At 34.5% G+C, this 20,549-nt stretch overlaps 1 pseudogene; it reads left to right on the forward strand.

Moving 5' to 3' along the window:
• The first annotated feature begins 444 nt into the window (after positions 1-444).
• The window catches only part of LOC128282229 (protein trichome birefringence-like 38), a 47,457-nt pseudogene continuing 27,352 nt past the window's right edge, over positions 445-20,549 (forward strand).

Genomic DNA, 20,549 nt, shown 5'->3' on the forward strand with positions numbered 1-20,549 from the left:
AATTGTTATAGAGGAGAGGGAAAGGAAATGTATACTTATGTGTCACTGATTTCTCCTCCTCATCCCTAATCACTTGTTCCATTGAGCTACATTCTTTTACTCCTATTTGTTTTAGTCGTTGGAGGCCCAAAAATATAGATGGAGTAAAAATGTACTTCAAGCTGCTACAATTACGAACGTAAATGTTAAACAGAGCAGCATAATCTTTAAAATAGAGAAAATTAAAGAAAAAGAAGAGAATTTTAACAAATTGTGAAAAGAGGAAGTGGAGAAATCAACCTATTAACATTTTCATAATTTCTTTAAATTTTTAGGTACTTTTTTTTATCAAAAATATTTTTTAAAAGTAATTTCCTTTTTGTTTTTTTTTTGAGTTTTTTAATCTATTTTTTTAATTTCTTAGACTAAAGATTGAGGTTGAGTTTAGATGGGCGGTGGGGTGCAATGTGTTTAGTTTACTTTTTGTCTCATGCTACAGTAGGGGCAAAGGTAGAACAATTTTTTAGAGGGCCGAATGAAATTTTAATTTTTTATAGTCTATATCTTTATAAATTTTAAAGGATTAAATTGAATTTTTATAATTTTAAGGGGGCCAAAGTGTACTTTTACCTTTACTAATTTAAAATTTTAAAATTTTTTAAAGGACCTAAATAATAATTTTTCATTTTAGGCTGGCCGGGGCCCCTGCCAGCCACCTAGCTTCGCCTCTGCTCTATAGTATTACTACAATATCTAATTTTACCACTAATGCTATTTTTATACTAACTGCAGGTAAACACATAGCCCATTCAAACCCATCCTAAGTTAACAAAATGTGTAGAGTTGAGAGTTAAATTTATTCAATTTTTTAGATTTAAGACAAAATCGACAAAATTTACAAACATTAAAAATATAAAATTTGTTAGTATGTCAAGAAAAAAGTCGTATTAATATTCCATTAATGATCAAATTAAAGATAAATCAAAATATCAAATGAAGACAACAATAGTGGCTAAAATAATTTGATTTTGAACCTAGGTGATCAGAACAAAATGAACTAATAATGGATGTCCACATAATTAGAAAATGCCATAAAAGCATGTGCATTATTTTATAATATATATTAGATTTTTATGATTTTTTTTATTTTAATAATTTTTCAAATTTTTATGTATTTCTTGAGTTTTACTATTTTCTATTTTTAAATTTAAGTAATTATGTATATAGAGTCAAGATTAAATTGAAAAAATATATAAACGTTGAGCGCTAAATTTATTAAATTTTTAGAATCGGGATTAAATTGGTAAAATGTAGCTCGTTGAGAGTTAAATTTATTATTATATCAATAAAAAATTAACATTATATGAATTTAAATTTATTATTATCATCATATGTCAATAAAAATGTAGTATGGTAATTCTATGTAAAAAACTAAGTTTCTCCATTTTATGGGAAAAATTAAAATTAATTCTAGAAAATGAAAAAATTAAATGAAACTAAAAGATAAAATGCCTCTTATGTAGAGATCAAAGTTTTCTATAAAACTCAATTAATCCCCTCAGAAACATCGCTTTTTTCTCTTTCATTGAGAAAAAAAAGTAAAACTAATACTAAAAAAGGAAGAAAAAAATAAAGGAAATTAAAAAGATAAATTTTTAATAATCACACTGTTTCCACTGTTACTTTCAAGGTAATCAATTCATTCTATGCATACATACACTAATACTTACATGTATGTATAGGTAACTAACTATGGTCTATGTATATGGTGGACTGAAACTTTCAGCACTATAAGGTATCTGTGATGCTATTTCGTTCGTTGTACTTAGTAGACTTTGAAGAGGAAACAATTGGCAGAGTTCTGAAGTTGGATTCTGTATGAAATGGAAATCTATGGAAAGAAATCGATGTTTTGATATTCAACACTTGGCATTGGTGGCACCGTAGAGGACTGAAGCAACAGTATGAGTTCTACAAAAACAAGTAATATCTGATTAACTGATGATTTTTAGTAAGAGCTAAAGATCTGTAATTGTTAACTGCAGATGGGATTATGTGGACATTCATCGTACGGTTGCTTTTCGTACAGCTTTGACAACATGGGCTAAATGCGTTGATTCAGATGTGGATACCATTAGGACTAAAGTTATGTTTCAAGGAATTTCCCCTTCTCACTACAAGTGAGTTGTTTTCCCTGTTGCGATCTCTTTGTTCTGAATCGGCCTTCCGAGTAACATGATTACTAGTCTCTTGTTTATGTATGTATCAGTGGCATAGACTAGAATGAGCCAAGAGTAAGGAATTGTTCAAGGCAGACAACACCATTCAAGGGATCGATTTATCCAGCTGGTTTGCCTCTGGCAGAGTAAGTAGTTAAAGAGGTCATACGGAGCATCAAGAAACCTGTGCATTTGCTTGATATTACGATGCTCTTCCTAGCACTTACAATGACTTCAACGGCATGGATTGTACCCACTGGTGCGTTGCCGGTCTCCCCGATACATGGAATCTACTTCTGTATGCAGCTCTCATCAAATAGCAGAGAAATTTGGTTCAGGCACTAGCCAACCAACATATATGTGGTCTCCTTAAATCATTTATTTTGCTTACTCAAAAAAGATCATAAGATTATACATTGAAAATATAATAAATTTGTTTTACTTCTGTGTGCAGCTCTCAATTATGCATGTGAAAAATAAAATAGAATAAAATAAATAAAAATAAAGAACACATAAGTTTTACGTGGAAACCCTTTTGGGAAAAAAACCACGGGCAGAGGAGAAGAAAATTCACTATGTCGAAAATTTTTTTTTACTCTAATACAAGAGGAATAGACTATGTCTATTTATAGGCTTGCAAAGCCATATTCTAGTAGGATTGAAACACCTTATCCTAATCAATATAAAATAGATGGAGTTTAATAAGGTTTAAAACCTTATTCTAAAATAAAATAAAAGAAGTCTAGTTCTATATGGATTTTACTTTTATTTTATTTTCCATCGTATTTTATTTAAATAAGAATTTGGGTCACTTAATTCTAACAATCTCCACCTTGACACAAATTCTCAATGAACAAGTTCTTCATCGCGAACTTTCAATAAACAAGTTCTTCACCTCTTCCAAAAACCCCTTAAGGGTTTAACTTCAACAATGAACACCAACCAAGTCTAAGCAATGCTCAAACTTGGTTATAGGAAGTGACTTAGTCATCATATCTCAGAGGATTTTCATGAGTGCTAATTTTGCTCACAACAATATCACCACGAGCAATAATATCACGAACAAAATGATACCGAATATCAATGTGTTTTGTTCTCTCATGAAACATTTGATCTTTTGTAAGAAAGATGACACTGACCGTCACCCTTTGCAACAAGCCTTGCTTTATATCCGGTTCTTCAACTCCTGAGTCCCTTCTTTCTTTTTAAACACCCATTTACAACGAATAGCCTTTTTACCTTTAGGAAGTTTTACAAGATCCCATGTTCTGTTTTTGTGGAGTGATTCCATCTCCTCTTGCATAGCAAACATCCACTTTTCTGAGTCTTCACAGCTAATTGCCTCGAATAATTAAATGGCTCTTGATTCGCATCTATATCTTCAGCCACATTTAAAGCATAAGCAACTAGATCAACCTCGGCATACTTCTTTGGAGGTTTAATTTCTCTTCTTGTCCTGTTTTTGGCGATAGAGTATTGCGGTGAAGAAGCAACTCTATTCTTAATTTTTGTACTGGCTTGAGGAGTTGATTCTCAGATTAACTGATGCTCCACCGCTTTTGGTTTTCTTTATTGGAAGAGTCTTTAAGAGATAAGTTAGGTAGCATAGCGCTTTCATCAAAAACAACATCTCTGCTAATCACAACTTTTCTATTTTCAGACACCATAACTTATAGCCTTTTACACCAACTTTATAACCAAGAAAACGATTTAATGGATCTCGGTTCCAATTTTCCATTATCAACATGAGCATACGCAGACACCCAAAAATCTTTAAATCGTAATAATTAGCGGATTACGCACCATACCTCTTGTGGAGTCTTTTCTCAATGGCAACGGATGGAGATCGGTTGATCAAAAACATGCAGAGAGGTCGCTTCGCCAAAATGACTTCGTAAGTTGGCATTTGACAACATACATCGAACCTTCTCCATGATCGCTCGTTCATTCGCTCGCAACGCCGCTTTTGTTTGAGTATGACGAATCGTCAAGTGTCTCATGATCCTTCGACTTGCACAATCTATTAAACTCATCGTAATGTAACTCTAAGCCATTGTCTGCACGGAGGTATTTTATCTGCTTTTCCGTCTGCTTTTCAATCATAATTTTCCAAGACTTAAATGTGGAAAACACATCGCTTTACGCTTCGTAAAGAACGCCCAAACTTTTCTCGAAAAATCATCAATAAAGGTTAGCATATAATTAGCTCCACCTCTCGAAGGCACTCTGACGGCCCCCGAGATCGAATGGATATACTCCAACGCTTCCTTCGTGTTATGGATTCCTCTAGTGAATCGAACTCTCTTTGCTTCCCAAAACACAAGGTTTCACAGAAATTCAGTTTGCAAATTCCTTGCCCATTAAGAAGTCCTCTTTGCTTAATTCGCCATGCCATTCTCACTCATATGCCCTAGGCGATATGCCAAAGTTTAGTAATATCATCATCCGACAAGGAAGAGGAAGCGACAATGATCACCAAGAATGAGAACCTCAGAAACATATAACTTGGCAATCTTTCTTTGCCCTTTCATCACAACAAGGACCCTTTGAAATCTTTAAAACCCCACTTTCAATTTGTATCTGCACTTTTGAATCAAGAGTACTCAACGAAATTAAATTTCTTTTCAATTCGAACATGCCGCACGTCACTAAGTGTTCGACAACTCCATCAAACATCTTAACTTTAATTGTTCCAACACCGCGATTTTACATGAAGCATTATTTCCCATCAAAACAACACCTTCAGACATCGTTTCATAAGTTGTAAACCAATCCCGATTGGGACTCATGTGGAAGGTACAACTGAATCAAGTATCCACTCGCTTACTTTAGAATCATTGATGAAGCAACTAGAAGTTCACCATCATTGTAGTCTTCTACAACATCACCTTCACCGAATTTTCCGCTATTTTCCTTTTGATTCGCACCTCCTTTTAATCTTATTTTGTAGCTTATAGCACTCAGATTTAATGTGCCCTTTCTTCTTGCGAAGTTACAAGTTTTACCTCTGCTTGAAGATTTCGATCTACCCTTAGATTTACCACGAGGATTCCGCTCTCGTGTTCTACCACGATCATCATCAACATTCCGGTCTTGTCTCCCACGAACAATGAGACCCTCTCCCGAGAGTTGGGTTTAACCACAAGATGCTTCATCTTATCATACGAGGTTAAAGAATCATAAACCTCATCAACCGTGAGAGACTCGCGCTATATAAAATCGTGTCTCTAAAGGTTGAATAAGACGGGCAACGAACAAAGTAGAATCAACCCTAGATCTTCCTTATCATATCGAACCTCCATGGCCTCCAAGTTTGAGAGAATTTCTTTAAACACCGTTAAGTGTTCGTGTACGACGCACCTTCCTCCAAACGATGAGCATAAAGACGCTGCTTCATATGCAACTTGCTTGTTAGAGTTTTCGACATACATATTTGTTCTAGCCTCTTCCATAATGCAATGCGGTTTTCTCTTTCATCACATCCTGCAAAATTTCGTTGGACAAATGCGATGTAATTGTGTTAATGCCTTTCGATCCTTACGCTTCTTCTCTTCATCTCGTTAATGTCGAAGGCATCTTATCTATCCCAGCAGGCATCCTCTAGATCCATCTATGCAAGAACTGCTTGCATCTTAATTTGCCACAATGCAACTGTGTTGCGATCCAACAATGAATTTCATACTTCAAAGACGCTATTACCGTGATCGAGATGAATAACCCTAAGCTCGATACCAATTTGTGAAAAATAAAATAGAATAAAATAAATAAAAATAAAGAACACATAAATTTTACGTGAAACCCTTTCGGAAAAAACCACGCAAGAGGAGAAGAAAATTCACTATGTCGAAAAAATTTTTTACTCTAATACAAGAGGAATAGACTATGTCTATTTATAGGCTTGCAAAGCCATATTCTAGTAGGATTGAAACACCTTATCCTAATCAATATAAAATAGATGGAGTTTAATAAGGTTTAAAAACCTTATTCTAAAATAAAATAAAAGAAGTCTAGTTCTATATGGATTTTACTTTTATTTTATTTTCATCGTATTTTATTTAAATAAGAATTTGGGTCACTTAATTCTAACAATGCATGTGATGTAATATGTATGGCATTGGTTTGTTTTCTTCTTGCTTTAGATTGTTTCTCCTCTTGCCTAGAAAAAGAGAATTGGTGATATTATCATTGTGAGGATGAATATGAGAATCCTGGGATTGAAGGAGATATTAGCTTCAACTTTTTATCAAAATACTGAAATAAGTACATAATATTCTTTATAGAGAGAACAAAAAGAGATGAAACGAGCACACAGAAAATGAGTAGCAATCTTAATTAAATCGTCTAATCCCCCAAGCTGATAAAAAAATACCAGAAAAAAGTATAATGTGGCTGAAATACATCCATAAAACTGGGGTCAACCTTACTACTAAAAGTTTCCATGTTTGTAATTCCCAGTGTCAAACATGATGCACTTCAAAATCAATACTTAGGTTATAATGTGAAATGCAACAGTTCAATAGTGGATTTGCAAAAACTGAATAAAGGAAAGTGGAAGCCCCCATACTCCAACAGAGCAACTCAACCTACAATGAAAAAGGCATTTCCATGGTCACTTTGTAAAGCATTAGTTAAGCCATGATGAAAATAGAAGAGTAAATTACCGTTTGGTTTGAATTGAAATGAAACCGAGCTTGTCTCACACGCACCCCAACATATTTCCTTATTCCATTTGGAGCAACGGATTAGTAACCTCGATCACTTGAGAATTTTGCACATTCTGTACGTGCGTGATCAAAAGAAACAATTATAAAGAAAGGTAAAACCAACGTTTTCAAAAGTAAAAAACTTCAAAATGATTGGTACCATTTCATCGAACATATGTTTTATGGTAGTGTTAAGGTCGCCTTCCCACTGCAGTTCACCGTCTTCATCTCCTGTTAAGTGTGTTTGTTCCAGCCTTGGTGTGCTTAACTCTCCTTGACAAAAATTCGTCATTTTGGGGCACTTTTTCACCTTCACCATTCGCAAGACTGGGAACTCCAACAAGTGATGCGCCAAGGAAAAGCTTGCTAGACTTGGCAGACAACTTAGTTCCAAATACTTCAGTTTGGGGAAAACAATGTTGCCTTGTATTTCTTCACCCTCACATGCTATGATTTCTTGTATCATCTCACAATCATCTATGCTCAGGCTTTCTAGTAGCGTCAGGCTCTTTGGTGTCCAGCATGCCATTAGATTGATGAATCCATGGCATCTTGAAACTTCCATACTTAATAGATTTTTGAAAGACAACAAAAATGGCTCTAAAGTCTTTAATGTTAGCTCTGGAAGTTGAGACAACCTTAACGCCTCTAACTGATAGCATGCCGTTGTGTGCCTTTCCTCATTGATGAGTCCTTCAAACAAAGTCTTTAATGTTAGCTCTGGAAGTTTAGACAAGCTTAAGGCCTTTAACTGAGAGAATGCCGATGTATGTCTTTCCTCGTTGATGAGTCCTTCAGACCAGACTGTTTCAGAAATGGAGGCATTGCTTATAACAAGCTTCTGAAGGTTTGGTAGTGAGCTAATGAAGGAATATGGAAGAGTAGTGGATGTCCCAGGAAAGAATTGGAGGTTAAGAAGTTTGAGGTTTGGGAAACACTGCAATGAGAGTTGTCCATCACATATCCCCTTCATCATTTCACTCGTCTTCAGTGTTAATTTTTGTAAAACAGGGAAAGTGTCCTGGACACCAACAAATATATTAAACATGGATTAAAGAGTTTTAAATGTAAGAGAGAAGGTGAGAATATTAGTTAGTTGAAAAGGCAATTTATAGGTAATCTCATTTGATTTGGATATAATCTCAAGGAATGAAGATGGAATATCAACTATTAATGAAGATACCTCATTGACGCAAAACAAGGGTTGTTGGTTTGGGATTTCAACCTCACCAAATATCTGTGCTTTGGGGCATTCAATAACCTTCATTTGTTTCAACGATGGCCATTGGGTGGTATGCATATTCAAACTCCGCACCTTATCCAGTACAAGGTTCGTTACATGGGGAAATACAAACTTGGTCATCACTGTTTCTGCCATAGTAGACCGAGTAGCTGATGTTGACTGTGATTCATTGGCAGTGAGTCCTTGCAGCTCAATTATTTCTTCTAACGAATCACAATTCTGAATGTGCAACCTCCCTAAATGAGGCAAAACAACCTAATAAATCATTTGATTGGGTTAATAACTGGAATATGTTGAAATGAAAAAGATTAATGAAAGAAGTAAAAGGAGAAGAATGGTAAAGTAAAAGAAGAAGAAATGACCTTTTGATTGAGGACAGCAGAGTCATTTGTTTGTGTAGGTTGGTGAATTTGAGGTTCATCTCCACATACAGATTTAGAGATGAATGTTTTCAGCAGAGGACATTTTTTTAGCATTAGCTTTTTTAAGCATGGGAATTCAGAGTAATTTTGAAAGCCGAAACTTGTGAGTTTGGGAAGGTCTTCCAGCGACAGGGAGTCCAGTGTAAAGACCATGATCTGATTCCTCGCTGGATCTTCTGCACCCAATCCATCCGTGAAGATTACTTGTTCCATCATATTACAGTCCTTAATTTCAAGCATGTTGAGTCGCACAAGATCTTTTACTAAGAAAGAGGGAAACAGGTATTTCAAATTGTGACACCCTTCCACCCGCAAGCGCCACAAGTGCGTGAGAGATGAGGAAGATGGGTGGTGCCATATGTTATGAATGTTAATGGAGGACAAAATCAGACCCGTCAAATTGGGAATGGCAACCTGCAGACATATATAAATGTCATAATAAGATAAGATAACTAACTCTTCCTTCTTTACATACAAATACCAATTCAATCAAAATGTAGAGAGAATTGAAAGGAGGAGCGAGTGAAGTGATAAAATGTAGAGCTGCATAAATGTAACATCATTCAATTTTGGAATTAAAAAGAAATGCCTTTCTTTTTCTATCCTTAAATTACACTTTCATTCTCATTTACTTTATTTATTTTTCATTTACACTTTTATTTTATTTCAATAATATAAAATTAAAGCTTATCAGCAATTTTCATTTCTTTCATTCATACTTTGAAGGTTTTTTATAATTAATATATTTTACTTATGTTTAATAATTTTAATAATACTACTTTATATTATTTAATGAAATAAAATACATTATATTTGTCACATTTTATTTATTAAAGGGCTTAATATAACATTTGATATCTGAATTTGACACTTTTTCCTAATTTAGTACCTAAATTTTTTGTCTAATTTAATACCTAAACTTGTTAAATGTTATACAAATTACTCCAATATACTAATAGTGTTATTTTTAGGGATAATATGTAGTTTGGCACCTGAACAATTTGGCACATGGTAACATTGTAAAAATATATTTTAAATTATATTTTTAAATCATTAATATTTGAAAAATAAAAAATAAGATATTTTTTAAAAATAAAATAAAATTTTTCGTTAAATTAAGGTTAATTACAACATATTTTTTAATTAGGTCCTAAAGTATCAAGTTTAGATACCAAATTAGAAAAAAAGTGTCAAATTCAAAAACCATATGTTATATTAAACTTATTTAAAAATACAATTATGTATTTTACAAATTATTAAAATTAAAGTAAGTGGTTAGGTGTAATGGTAATGTACATTGCACTCCCAAAGGGAAGAGCTAGGTTTGAATTTGAACCTTAGAAAAAACATTGTTGAAAGGGTAGCCATGAATTCGAAACATAAACCGTAAAACAGACATGAAGATTACCAAAAAAAAAAAATTACTAGCTTCTAATGTTAGGTAATTTTACCTATTTAATTATTTAAGTATTTTTAAAATAATATATTTTAATTATTGTAATTAGTGTAAAATAATATTCATGATTGGAGCTATTAAATATAATTAAAATATATTAAATTATTTAATAATATAAATAATATTAGAATAAAATTTCAAATCACAAATAAAATAATTTTATGATATTCAATGTTTAACTTCAGATAATTAATATAAAACAAACACAATTCAAAATAATAACACAAACATAAATCCATTATTTTGACCATCCACCAATAAAGAAATTACTAATCACCATTAAAGCATTCGTACAAAATTATATTATAATTAATAAATTACTTATTATATAAATAATTAAGGTCTTATTTAAAATTTCTTTGTACTTTTTTTAATGAAAACATAGTACTTTAAAAATAAAGTAATTCAATATAAAATTAAATTTTTATTTAATATTATATAAATTTATTTAATAGAAGCCTTTGGCTAAATTAAAATAAGGATCATAAAATTGTTTTTAATTTTTAAAATAAATTGAAATTTAAAGAGTATTTAAATTTAATTTTTTAAAATAATAAAAGAAATGTTAACAAAAATAAGTCTATCTTAAAATATAATTAAATTAAAACTTTTAACATACTTATTTAAAACAAATGGTTGAAAACTAACTTGAAATCTGTTTTAGAGATTGTTTAAAATTTTACATAAATGTTTAATTTTTAAAAATAAATGTTAAAAACATGTTATAGTTTGTTAATATAAAATATCTATAGATTTAAAACTATTAACAATTACAATTAAAATATGAAAATTTTAAAATATCTATATTTATAATTATGTTTTCCACAAAAATATCTATATTTGTTTCAAAATTCTTGCTTATAAAGTGATTGTTTTTGGTGCAAGAATCAATTTTATTTTTGGACTGATAATTTAGAATTGTAAATAAATTGAATAGGTATAACTCTTTTCATCCATTTTAAAAATTAAATAAAATTAAATTTTTACAACAAAGAAAATGTAACATTATTTTAACCCATAAAAATGAATAGTTATGGATGAAGATCATGCTTTGACTCATATCTATTTAGTTAAAACTCTAATGAAGAAAATAGTATAGTGTTGACTAGGTTGGGTGATATAAGAAAAATAGGAAAGCAATTTCTCAGGTCATGAACCTATAAAGAAAGTGTTACTATCTTATCTTTAAGATAACTAAAAAGGAAATAATAATGTGTATCTCAATTCAACAAGTGTTGAAATAAGTAAAGATTATGTTTGATATTCTTCATACTCAAAAACCTCATTCATTTCTATCTTTTTTGCTATCTATTCCCCCACTATTTATCTATTACATTCTCATCATCTATAATTATCACTATTTATATATATACTCATGAATTGCGGGTGTGAGTTAATAGAAGAAACCAGAATCAAGAAGATGTAGCAGGTATGCTATGCCAACACTTAAGCCCTTAATCCACACGAGCATTTCAACAGGCACTGCCTTTTAGCTACAAGGTCCTGACTCAAGAATCTTATATTAATCACAACAAGATTGACATCATTCTGGAGTTTAATATTTCTGATGTGCAGGATCCATTAATAATGGCAAGCACAGAGCATACTCTATTAATGCTCTTTGGATAACTCATCTAAAACATTCTAAGAAGAAGAGGATCCAGAGAAAATAAGAGAAAACTTAGAAAGACATGATGAGAAAACAACTAAGAATGTTTTTTTTTTATTTTTCTGCTTCTTATCTTACACGAGAGAACTCATCATCCTTTTATAGCCAAAGGTGATGTAATACGACAAGATAATATTACAGTAGCTTTAGATAAGCTTCAGATACTAATAGTCTTAAGATAAGATCATATACACATGACTCACATATCAAACAAACTGTAATTAGACATAAAGTAAAGTAGATCTTCAGCTGTTGGCGTTTGAGTGGGGTAGTTGCACACTATCCAGAGAATCTTCACTGTTGCACATCATTTCTTCTTCATCTTTTTCATCATTGAGTTCCATTTTTTCCAGATTGATTTGATCAGATTGCCACGGGTAATCTTGTGACCATTCAAGGGGTCGGTATGTTTTTCGATATTCACGGAGGGCATCCAACACTTCTAGATGATAAGGAGTGTATGATTGAGGCCAAGTGTCCCATGGTGCATCGATATCTGGAGGTGGCCATATCTCAATTGGAACAGTTCTGTTGAGTTGGCACAGAAACTTTTGAAGTTCTCGATATTGTGTCTTATCTTTGAATACTTCATCTTCTAGGGTTTTATGAACCCAAGAGGAGGGGAAAGAGTTAAGCTGAGTTGCTTTTCCATATTTGACAAAGTACTGAGGCTTATAGAAAATTATAATGATATAACTTCCATAAGTACCTCTTGACTGGTTGCAGTATTGTTCAATTATCTGGAGCCATTGTGGTAGAGGATGAAACCAACTGAGAAAAGTAAAGAAATTTTGATGTTCTGGTTCAATATTTCCTCAGATGGCTTTTTTCAAATAATAAAGAAGGTCAATTGTGTTGAACTGAATGGCGATATGATAAAGATGGGTAAGATACCATAAAAACCATTTTAATTCATTTGGTTGTTCAACAAATTCGAACCTTATTGGGTGGATGAAAGGATAATCAGGATTGATTCCCCAAGGTTTGAGAACAAGACCTTCAAAATTTTTGAAAATTTGGGTTTGGTATTCGAGCATCATCTCTTTGGCTTTCTGGTGAAAACAGTTTTTTTCTACAAGAGTGATGACCTCTGGTGGGAATTCTGGGTGAAGGTTTGGGGTGACAGTGTAAGGAGTAGGTGATGTGGATGTTGAGGAATAGGGTCTATACATCATGATGGGTCTGGGCCAATAAACTCTTTTATAGGCTAAAACTTTTGGATTTTCTTTGGGCCTGGAGAGTAAGTCTGCAAGAATGTTTTGTTTGCCAGGGATGTGCTTAACTTCGAATGAGAATTCAGAAAACCATTCTGCCCATCTAAGAAGCTGTGGATGAGGGACAAATTTTTGTTTGAACTTGAGCATTTTTGGAAATGAGGACATATCCATTTCTATCAGAAATTGATATCCTCGAAGATGAAATTCAAACTTTGTAATACCTTTTTTGACTGCAAGTATTTCCTTGAATGTAGAGTGATAATGGATTTCTGCATCAGAAAATCTTCCACTCTTGTATCCACAGAGATATCTTTTTCTATCAATCTCTTCAAAGAGAATTGCTCCCCAGTATTTGTCACTGGCATCTGTTTGTAGAATTCTTTTTCCTTCTGAGGGGATCTTCAAAGGAGGTAGATCTTGTGACAATTTTTTTAATTTCTGAAGGGCTTTTGTTTGTGAGGAGGACCAAAGAGGAGGGTCTTTTTTCAGCAATTTTCTTAAGGGATTAGTATATTTAGAAACTTTAGGAATAAAGTCTCTAATATAGTTGACTATCCCAAGAAATTGTTGGACTTGCTTGTAAGACAAATTCTTTGATGGAAATTTGAGAAGCTCTTGAGCAATATGCGGTCCTGGAGAAAACTTGCCTTCTTTGATATCCATTCCTAAGAATTGGATTTCTGACCTGTTGATCTGCATTTTCCTTTCTGATAACATTATGCCATATTTGGAGATGAGGGTGCTGAAGCTTTCAAGGAGCTGTGCATGTGATTCTTCATCTTCACTATAGAGTAAGATGTCATCAATGTAGATGAGAGCATTTTCCATTAGCGGATGGAAGATCTTTATCATGGCCTTTTGGAATAGAGAAGAGGCGGTCTTTAATCCAAATGGCATGACTTTCCATTGAAAGTGTCCATTGGGAATACAGAAACCTGTCTTGGGTCTGTCATCTGGATTGATTCCCAATTGCCAAAACCCTGCTTTGAGGTCAAACTTTGAAAAGATTTTTGCTTTTGCAATACTGGAGAAAAGTAAATCTTTATTTGGAAGAGGGAACTTGTTGTCTTGAAGGAAATGATTAAGAGGCTGATAATTTATTACCAGTCTTAATTTTCCTCTTTGCTGTTCTGATCTTTTGTTCACATAAAAAGCTTCACATGCCCATTGAGAATCTGATACTTCAATCAAATCTTGCTGCTGCAGTTCTTGACATTCCTTTGTCGCGAGTAGCAGATGGTCTGGATTCATTCCTTGATGGCTGGCCTTTGTGGGATTGATGTCTTCATTCCTTTTGAATGGAAGTTGGATAAAGAAATCCGGATTTTTCCATAAAGGATTTGGGCATTTTTTCAAGAATTCTGAATGGGATTCTGCACAGGATTGGGTTTTCAGATTTTGGATAATGGGGATGATTTTTTCAGGCTTGATGAGGAACAGTTTTGGGATTTTTACAAAGGGCTGGAACAGGTTTTTGTACCTAATACCTTGAGGCAGGATTCTAAGGTATTGGGCCTTTTTGTAAAGGTCAAAGCCTATTACAATGTCTTTTCCAGGGAGCTTCGATCCTAATACTGTAGTGGTGATACTACAGTTTGGGAAAAATTGTATGGTAATGGGCTTGCTGATTATGCGGGTGATCAAAAGAACATTTGAGGCTGATTCGAAGATTCTTGTGTGAGGCTTCCACCAATTTGTTGGCAAGACGTCTGGATTCATGATTGTTTCAGCTGCTCCAGTGTCTATGAAGACAATTATAGTAATGGGTTTACTATATTTGTCTAAATAGATTTTACCGGTATGTGTGGGTGAAATTGCTTCATCAATGGATTTGTCAATGGTTACGCTTTGTACCTTAGCTTGTATCATCGAGAATCGAGTAATCGATTACGAGTAACTAGCCGAGTAAATGGCCGGGATAGCACAAATTGTTTTCTCGATGGTTGATCTTCAATAGAGCAAACAGATTCGATATCATCATCGTCTTGAATCTTTATTCCGCACTTCTTCATTATCCGAGCAATCTTTTGCCTTTTGGTTCCTTGGACAATTCTTCGAGAAGTGCCCTTTTTGATTGCAAATGTAGCAACGGTCTGACTTTGTAGGTTTCTTTTTTTTTCTAAGGTATCTCCAACGGGGTTTGATCTTCTTTCTTCTTCTCGAATAATCATGATACCTCTTGAAGTGTTTCTTCTTTTTCGTTCGACAGTCACAAAAATGATTGTCTTTTGGGCATTTGATCTTCAGATAAGAAGCATCACAAGCTTTATCAATCTTTTTATCACCATGAAGATAATCTTTGAATATCATCCTTCTGTTGCAAATGTCTTCCAGGGCAACAAAGACTTCTTGTTGAAGTTCTCCAACTGTTATTTGGAGAATGTCTTTGTTTTGTGTTTGGAGAGCCTGATTGACTGCAACTTGGATTGGATTTGGAAGGGATGAAAGGATTACTGGCTTGAGGTTTGGATTGAGTCCCAAAGCACAGAATAATCTTGTCATTGTTTTGAAATGTTTTTCCAAATCTTTTCTGGAATACGAACAACACTTTCTTTTGTGAAATTCTCTTCTCTTCAATGTGAGCAAATCATCAGGATTTCCAATAAAATGTTGATGGGTAATTCTGATGGGTTGCGCCAAGTCTTGAAGTACTAGGAATTGCATTTGATTGTGCTGATCAATTGAGTTCCACCAATCTCTGAGCATTCCTGTGAATCTGGAAACAAATTCCATGAGAATGTTGTAGTTGCTGTCCTTAGTAAACTTTCGTGTTTCAAGCCAAGAATGGAATTCTTGGATTCTCTCTGGCCATCTTGATGGTGGTAGATCATCTAAAGTGAACGTGATTCTTCCAATAGAACTCTTTGGAGGATGTCTTTGTGTCGAAGATGAACCTTCTTCTTGCATTTCATCATCACTTGGTTCTTCTACTTTTGTGGTGGTCTGTAGTATTTTTCCCAAATTTTCATTTTCCGATTGGGATGATAATTCCTCCGATTCTTCAGATTCAGATCTGGTTTCTTCTGAACTCGAGCTTTTGTCAGATTCATCAGATTCATCACTGGATTCTTGATCTTGGTTGACCGAAATCTTTGGAATCGAAGATTTTACATAATCCTTTAAAAGTTTTGATAAAGGATTTTGTTCTTTATCTTCTTGGATCATCAAAGATTTTGGAGTTTGTTTTGGTGGAGAAGTTGGTGGCGTCTTTTCTTCAGAAACTGGTCTTTTTCCCAGTTTTTTCTGGGTTTGTTCTTCCTTCTGGTCACTAGGTTCAGTAACCATTTGCTCTGCAATCATCTTTTATTTCTTTTTTGCTTGCTGCTTTTTAATTTCTAGGAAGATTTCATACGTACTTGGTTTGGTACGTTTGGGAGGTTCTGGGAAAGTAATCTGTACACCTTCTGCGGGGAGTAGACCTTGTTTTCTGACGGAAGGAAACAATTCAATCGTTTCTCGTCTTGGTGCAGGTTTAGGAATCTTTCCCGTCTCTTGGAGAGTCTTGATTTGGTCTTTGAGTTTCTGAATTTCTTTTTCTCTTTGTGCCAGGTGAGAAAAGAAATCTTGTCCAGGTGCTGCTGGTTGCTTTGCTACTTCATCCAGTCTTTTTTGTAATAACTGGATCAGATCTCTGATCATCTTTGTGTTGTCATCCATTTTGGATTCAACTTTTGAGATCTTTGAATCAATCTTTTTCAAGATGTGATTTTGAGCAATGGCATTTTCAGTTTGCCAATTGAGGGTAGCTTCTGCAGCACTGATCTTTGGTGGTGTTCCCGGAGTACTGGTTTGTATTTTTGACGAAATTTTTGGGGCATGGACATAATTTTCACTTGAGTATTCTTCAAGTGGTGGAAACTCTTTGTCATATGACATTGTCGAGGTTGTTGGTTTAATCATGCAGGCAGTGGGGATTGGGTCTTGTGGTTCAAGAAAATCTGGGTTCTTTTTTATCCATTTGTTTATTTTCTTGTAACATGGTAAGGAGAAAGGTTTTGGTGTTTTGGATTGCTTTTCAGGGGATGGAAAATCTGTCTTAGGAGGAGGAGGAGAAGATGGTTTACAAGGTTCAGGAGGAACTGTATATTTACAGTAAAGGTTTATAGGTTGAATAATCAACAAGGTAGACATATTTACCATTATCTTCACCAAGTGGTCCAATATTTGGATCTCCCGCCATCCACCTTTTGTAGAACTCGTCCTGAGAAGACTTCTTATTTTTCTTTTTCTGGTTTGGATCTTGTTTTATCCATGGCATCAACATAGGCGGCGAAGTCATCATCGGTACATAATTCACATGAACAGTTTAAAGCCCATAGGCGATGTCGATGAATGAGGTCTTTAAACATGTAATAAGGCCTTCCTTCGTAGAAGCTTTCTATCGATCTCTCTTTCGGGCTGGTTCACATAGTGGACAACAGCAATCTGGGTCTCTTTTGTCATGCAACTGGGCCGGACTTTCAAGTGGCTGCATCATCAGCTGTGTTGAGAAAATGCTTGAATTGGGTTGTTTTGGTTGAAGGTGGCTGTGGTCAAATTTGATTTCAGTGGTTCCATCTCCTTTTGAAGTAATTTGGCTCAGGGTTGATTGGATCGGTTCACTATGTTCATGGAACTGTTCATAGTTCGTGATCCACTTTTCTGGGAGTAACTTTATGAGCTCTTTTTTGGGAATTTTCCTGGGAACATGGACACAATGAGGTTGGTCATTTGTGTTTACTGAGATAAGCAAGGAATCTTCTATCCCGTGGTTTGAAAGGTTAAATGAGTGATCTTAGATTCTATAAACAATCTGGTAATGAAGGGTAGCAGTTATAGCTGAAGCTATTTGTGGAGCTCTGCTATTTGGACTTGGACCTTTAAAGCCTTTGGTAAGATTTGGGTCCGCCAGGCCATGGTGAAGTTTGGAAGAGGTTACCATCACCACCGAGTTTAGTGTTGCTTCAATCGTTGCTATGCAAGCATTTTGGTATTCTAAGTATCTAGAATCCAATAATGCTATTCTTACCTAACAGTTTACTGGTTTGTTCCATGATAATTTAGCGCTAGACGTATAGCACCAAAATGGATGTGGGTATAGCCTGCTCATTTCCATTCTGCTGGAAATTCTGCTGGGATTTCTAGAGCAACGAGCTGTTCAGGAGAAGAGGCATATATGGGAAAACTGTCAAACCGTAAGGATTGAACATATTCCCTTACTTGCTTAGAAGAGCCTTTTATCAGCGTTCTGATAGACTTGATTGGTGAGAAGGCTAATTTTCTGTAGGCAGAATAAGGATTTACAACTGGAAGATCTGTGGGTTGTACTTTGTCTTCTTCATTTAAGTACTCTATTTCGTACAAGGAGGAAATCTTTTTTGAGGAGTGAGATTTGAAGGGAAATTCTGGGAAAGTAATCTGTACACCTTCTGATTGCGGGTGTGAGTTAATAGAAGAAACCAGAATCAAGAAGATGTAGCAGGTATGCTATGCCAACACTTAAGCCCTTAATTCACACGGGCATTTCAACAGGCACTGCCTTTTAGCTACAAGGTCCTGACTCAAGAATCTTATATTAATCACAACAAGATTGACATCATTCTGGAGTTTAATATTTCTGATGTGCAGGATCCATTAATAATGGCAAGCACAGAGCATACTCTATTAACGCTCTTTGGATAACTCATCTAAAACATTCTAAGAAGAAGAGGATCCAGAGAAAATAAGAAAACTTAGAAAGACATGATGAGAAAACAACTAAGAATGTTTTTTTATTTTTACGCTTCTTATCTTACACGAGAGAACTCATCATCCTTTTATAGCCAAAGGTGATGTAATACGACAAGATAATATTACAGTAGCTTTAGATAAGCTTCAGATACTAATAGTCTTAAGATAAGATCATATACACATGACTCACATATCAAACAAAGCGTAATTAGACATAAAGTAAAGTAGATCTTCATTTGTTGGCGTTTGAGTGGGGTAGTTGCACACTATCCGGAGAATCTTCAACTGTTGCACATCATTTCTTCTTCATCTTTTCATCATTGAGTTCCATTTTTCCAGATTGATTTGATTGTATTGCCACGGGTAATCTTGTGACCATTCGATGGGGTCGGTATGTTTTTCGATATTCACGGAGGCATCCAACACTTCTAGATGATAAGGAGTGTATGATTGAGGCCAAGTGTCCCATGGTGCATCTATATCTGGAGGTGGCCATATCTCAATTGGAACAGTTCTGTTGAGTTGGCACAGAAACTTTTGAAGTTCTCGATATTGTGTCTTATCTTTGAATACTTCATCTTCTAGGGTTTTATGAACCCAAGAGGAGGAAAGAGTTAAGGCGAGTTGCTTTTCCACATTTGACAAAATCTTGAGGCTTATAGAAAATTATAATGATATAACTTCCATAAGTACCTCTTGACCTGTTGCGTGATTGTTCAATTATCTGGAGCCATTGTGGTAGAGGATGAAACCAAGCGAGAAAAGTAAAGAAATTTTGATGTTACGGTTCAATATTTCCTCGGATGGCTTTTTTCAAATAATAAAGAAGGTCAATTGTGTTGAACTGAATGGCGATATGATAAAGATGGGTAAGATACCATAAAAACCATTTTAATTCATTTGGTTGTTCAACAAATTCGAACCTTATTGGGTGGATGAAAGGATAATCGGATTGATTCCCCAAGGTTTGAGAACAAGACCTCCAAAATTTTTGAAAATTTGGGTTTGGTATTCGAGCATCATCTCTTTGGCTTTACGGTGAAAGCAGTTTTTTCTACAAGAGTGATGACCTCTGGTGGGAATTCAGGTAAAGGTTTGGGGTGACGATGTAAGGAGTAGGTGATGTGGATGTTGAGGAATAGGGTCTATACATCATGATGGGTGCAGGCCAATAAACTCTTTTATAGGCTAAGACTTTTGGATTTTCTTTGGGCACGGAGAGTAAGTCTGCAAGAATGTTTTGTTTGCCGAGATGTGCTTAACTTGAATGAGAATTGAAAACCATTACGCCCATCTAAGAAAATTGTGGATGAGGACTAATTTTGTTTGAACTTGAGCATTTTTGGAAATGAGGACATATCCATTTCTATCGAAATTGATATCCTCGAAGATGAAATTCAAACTTTGTAATACCTTTTTGACGCAAGTATTTCCTTGAATGTAGAGTGATAATGGATTTACGCATCGGAAAATCTTCCACTCTTGTATCCACAGAGATATCTTTTCTATCAATCTCTTCAAAGAGAATTGCTCCCGATATTTGTCACGGCATCTGTTTGTAGAATTCTTTTTCCTTCCGAAGGATCTTCAAAGGAGGTAGATCTTGTGACAGATTCTTTTAATTTCGAAGGGCTTTTGTTTGTGAGGAGGACCAAGGAGGAGGTCTTTTTCAGCAATTTTCTTAAGGGATTAGTATATTTAGAAACTTTAGGAATAAAGTCTCTAATATAGTTGACTATCCCAAGAAATTGTTGGACTTGCTTGTAAGACAAATTCTTTGATGGAAATTTGAGAAGCTCTTGAGCAATATCGGTCCTAGAAAACTTGCCTTCTTTGATATCCATTCCTAAGAATTGGATTTCGACCTGTTGATCTGCATTTTCCTTTCTGATAACATTATGCCATATTTGGAGATGAGGGTGCTGAAGCTTT

This window comes from Gossypium arboreum, chromosome 10 (genome assembly GCF_025698485.1).
Source record: "Gossypium arboreum isolate Shixiya-1 chromosome 10, ASM2569848v2, whole genome shotgun sequence".
NCBI lineage: Eukaryota > Viridiplantae > Streptophyta > Magnoliopsida > Malvales > Malvaceae > Gossypium > Gossypium arboreum.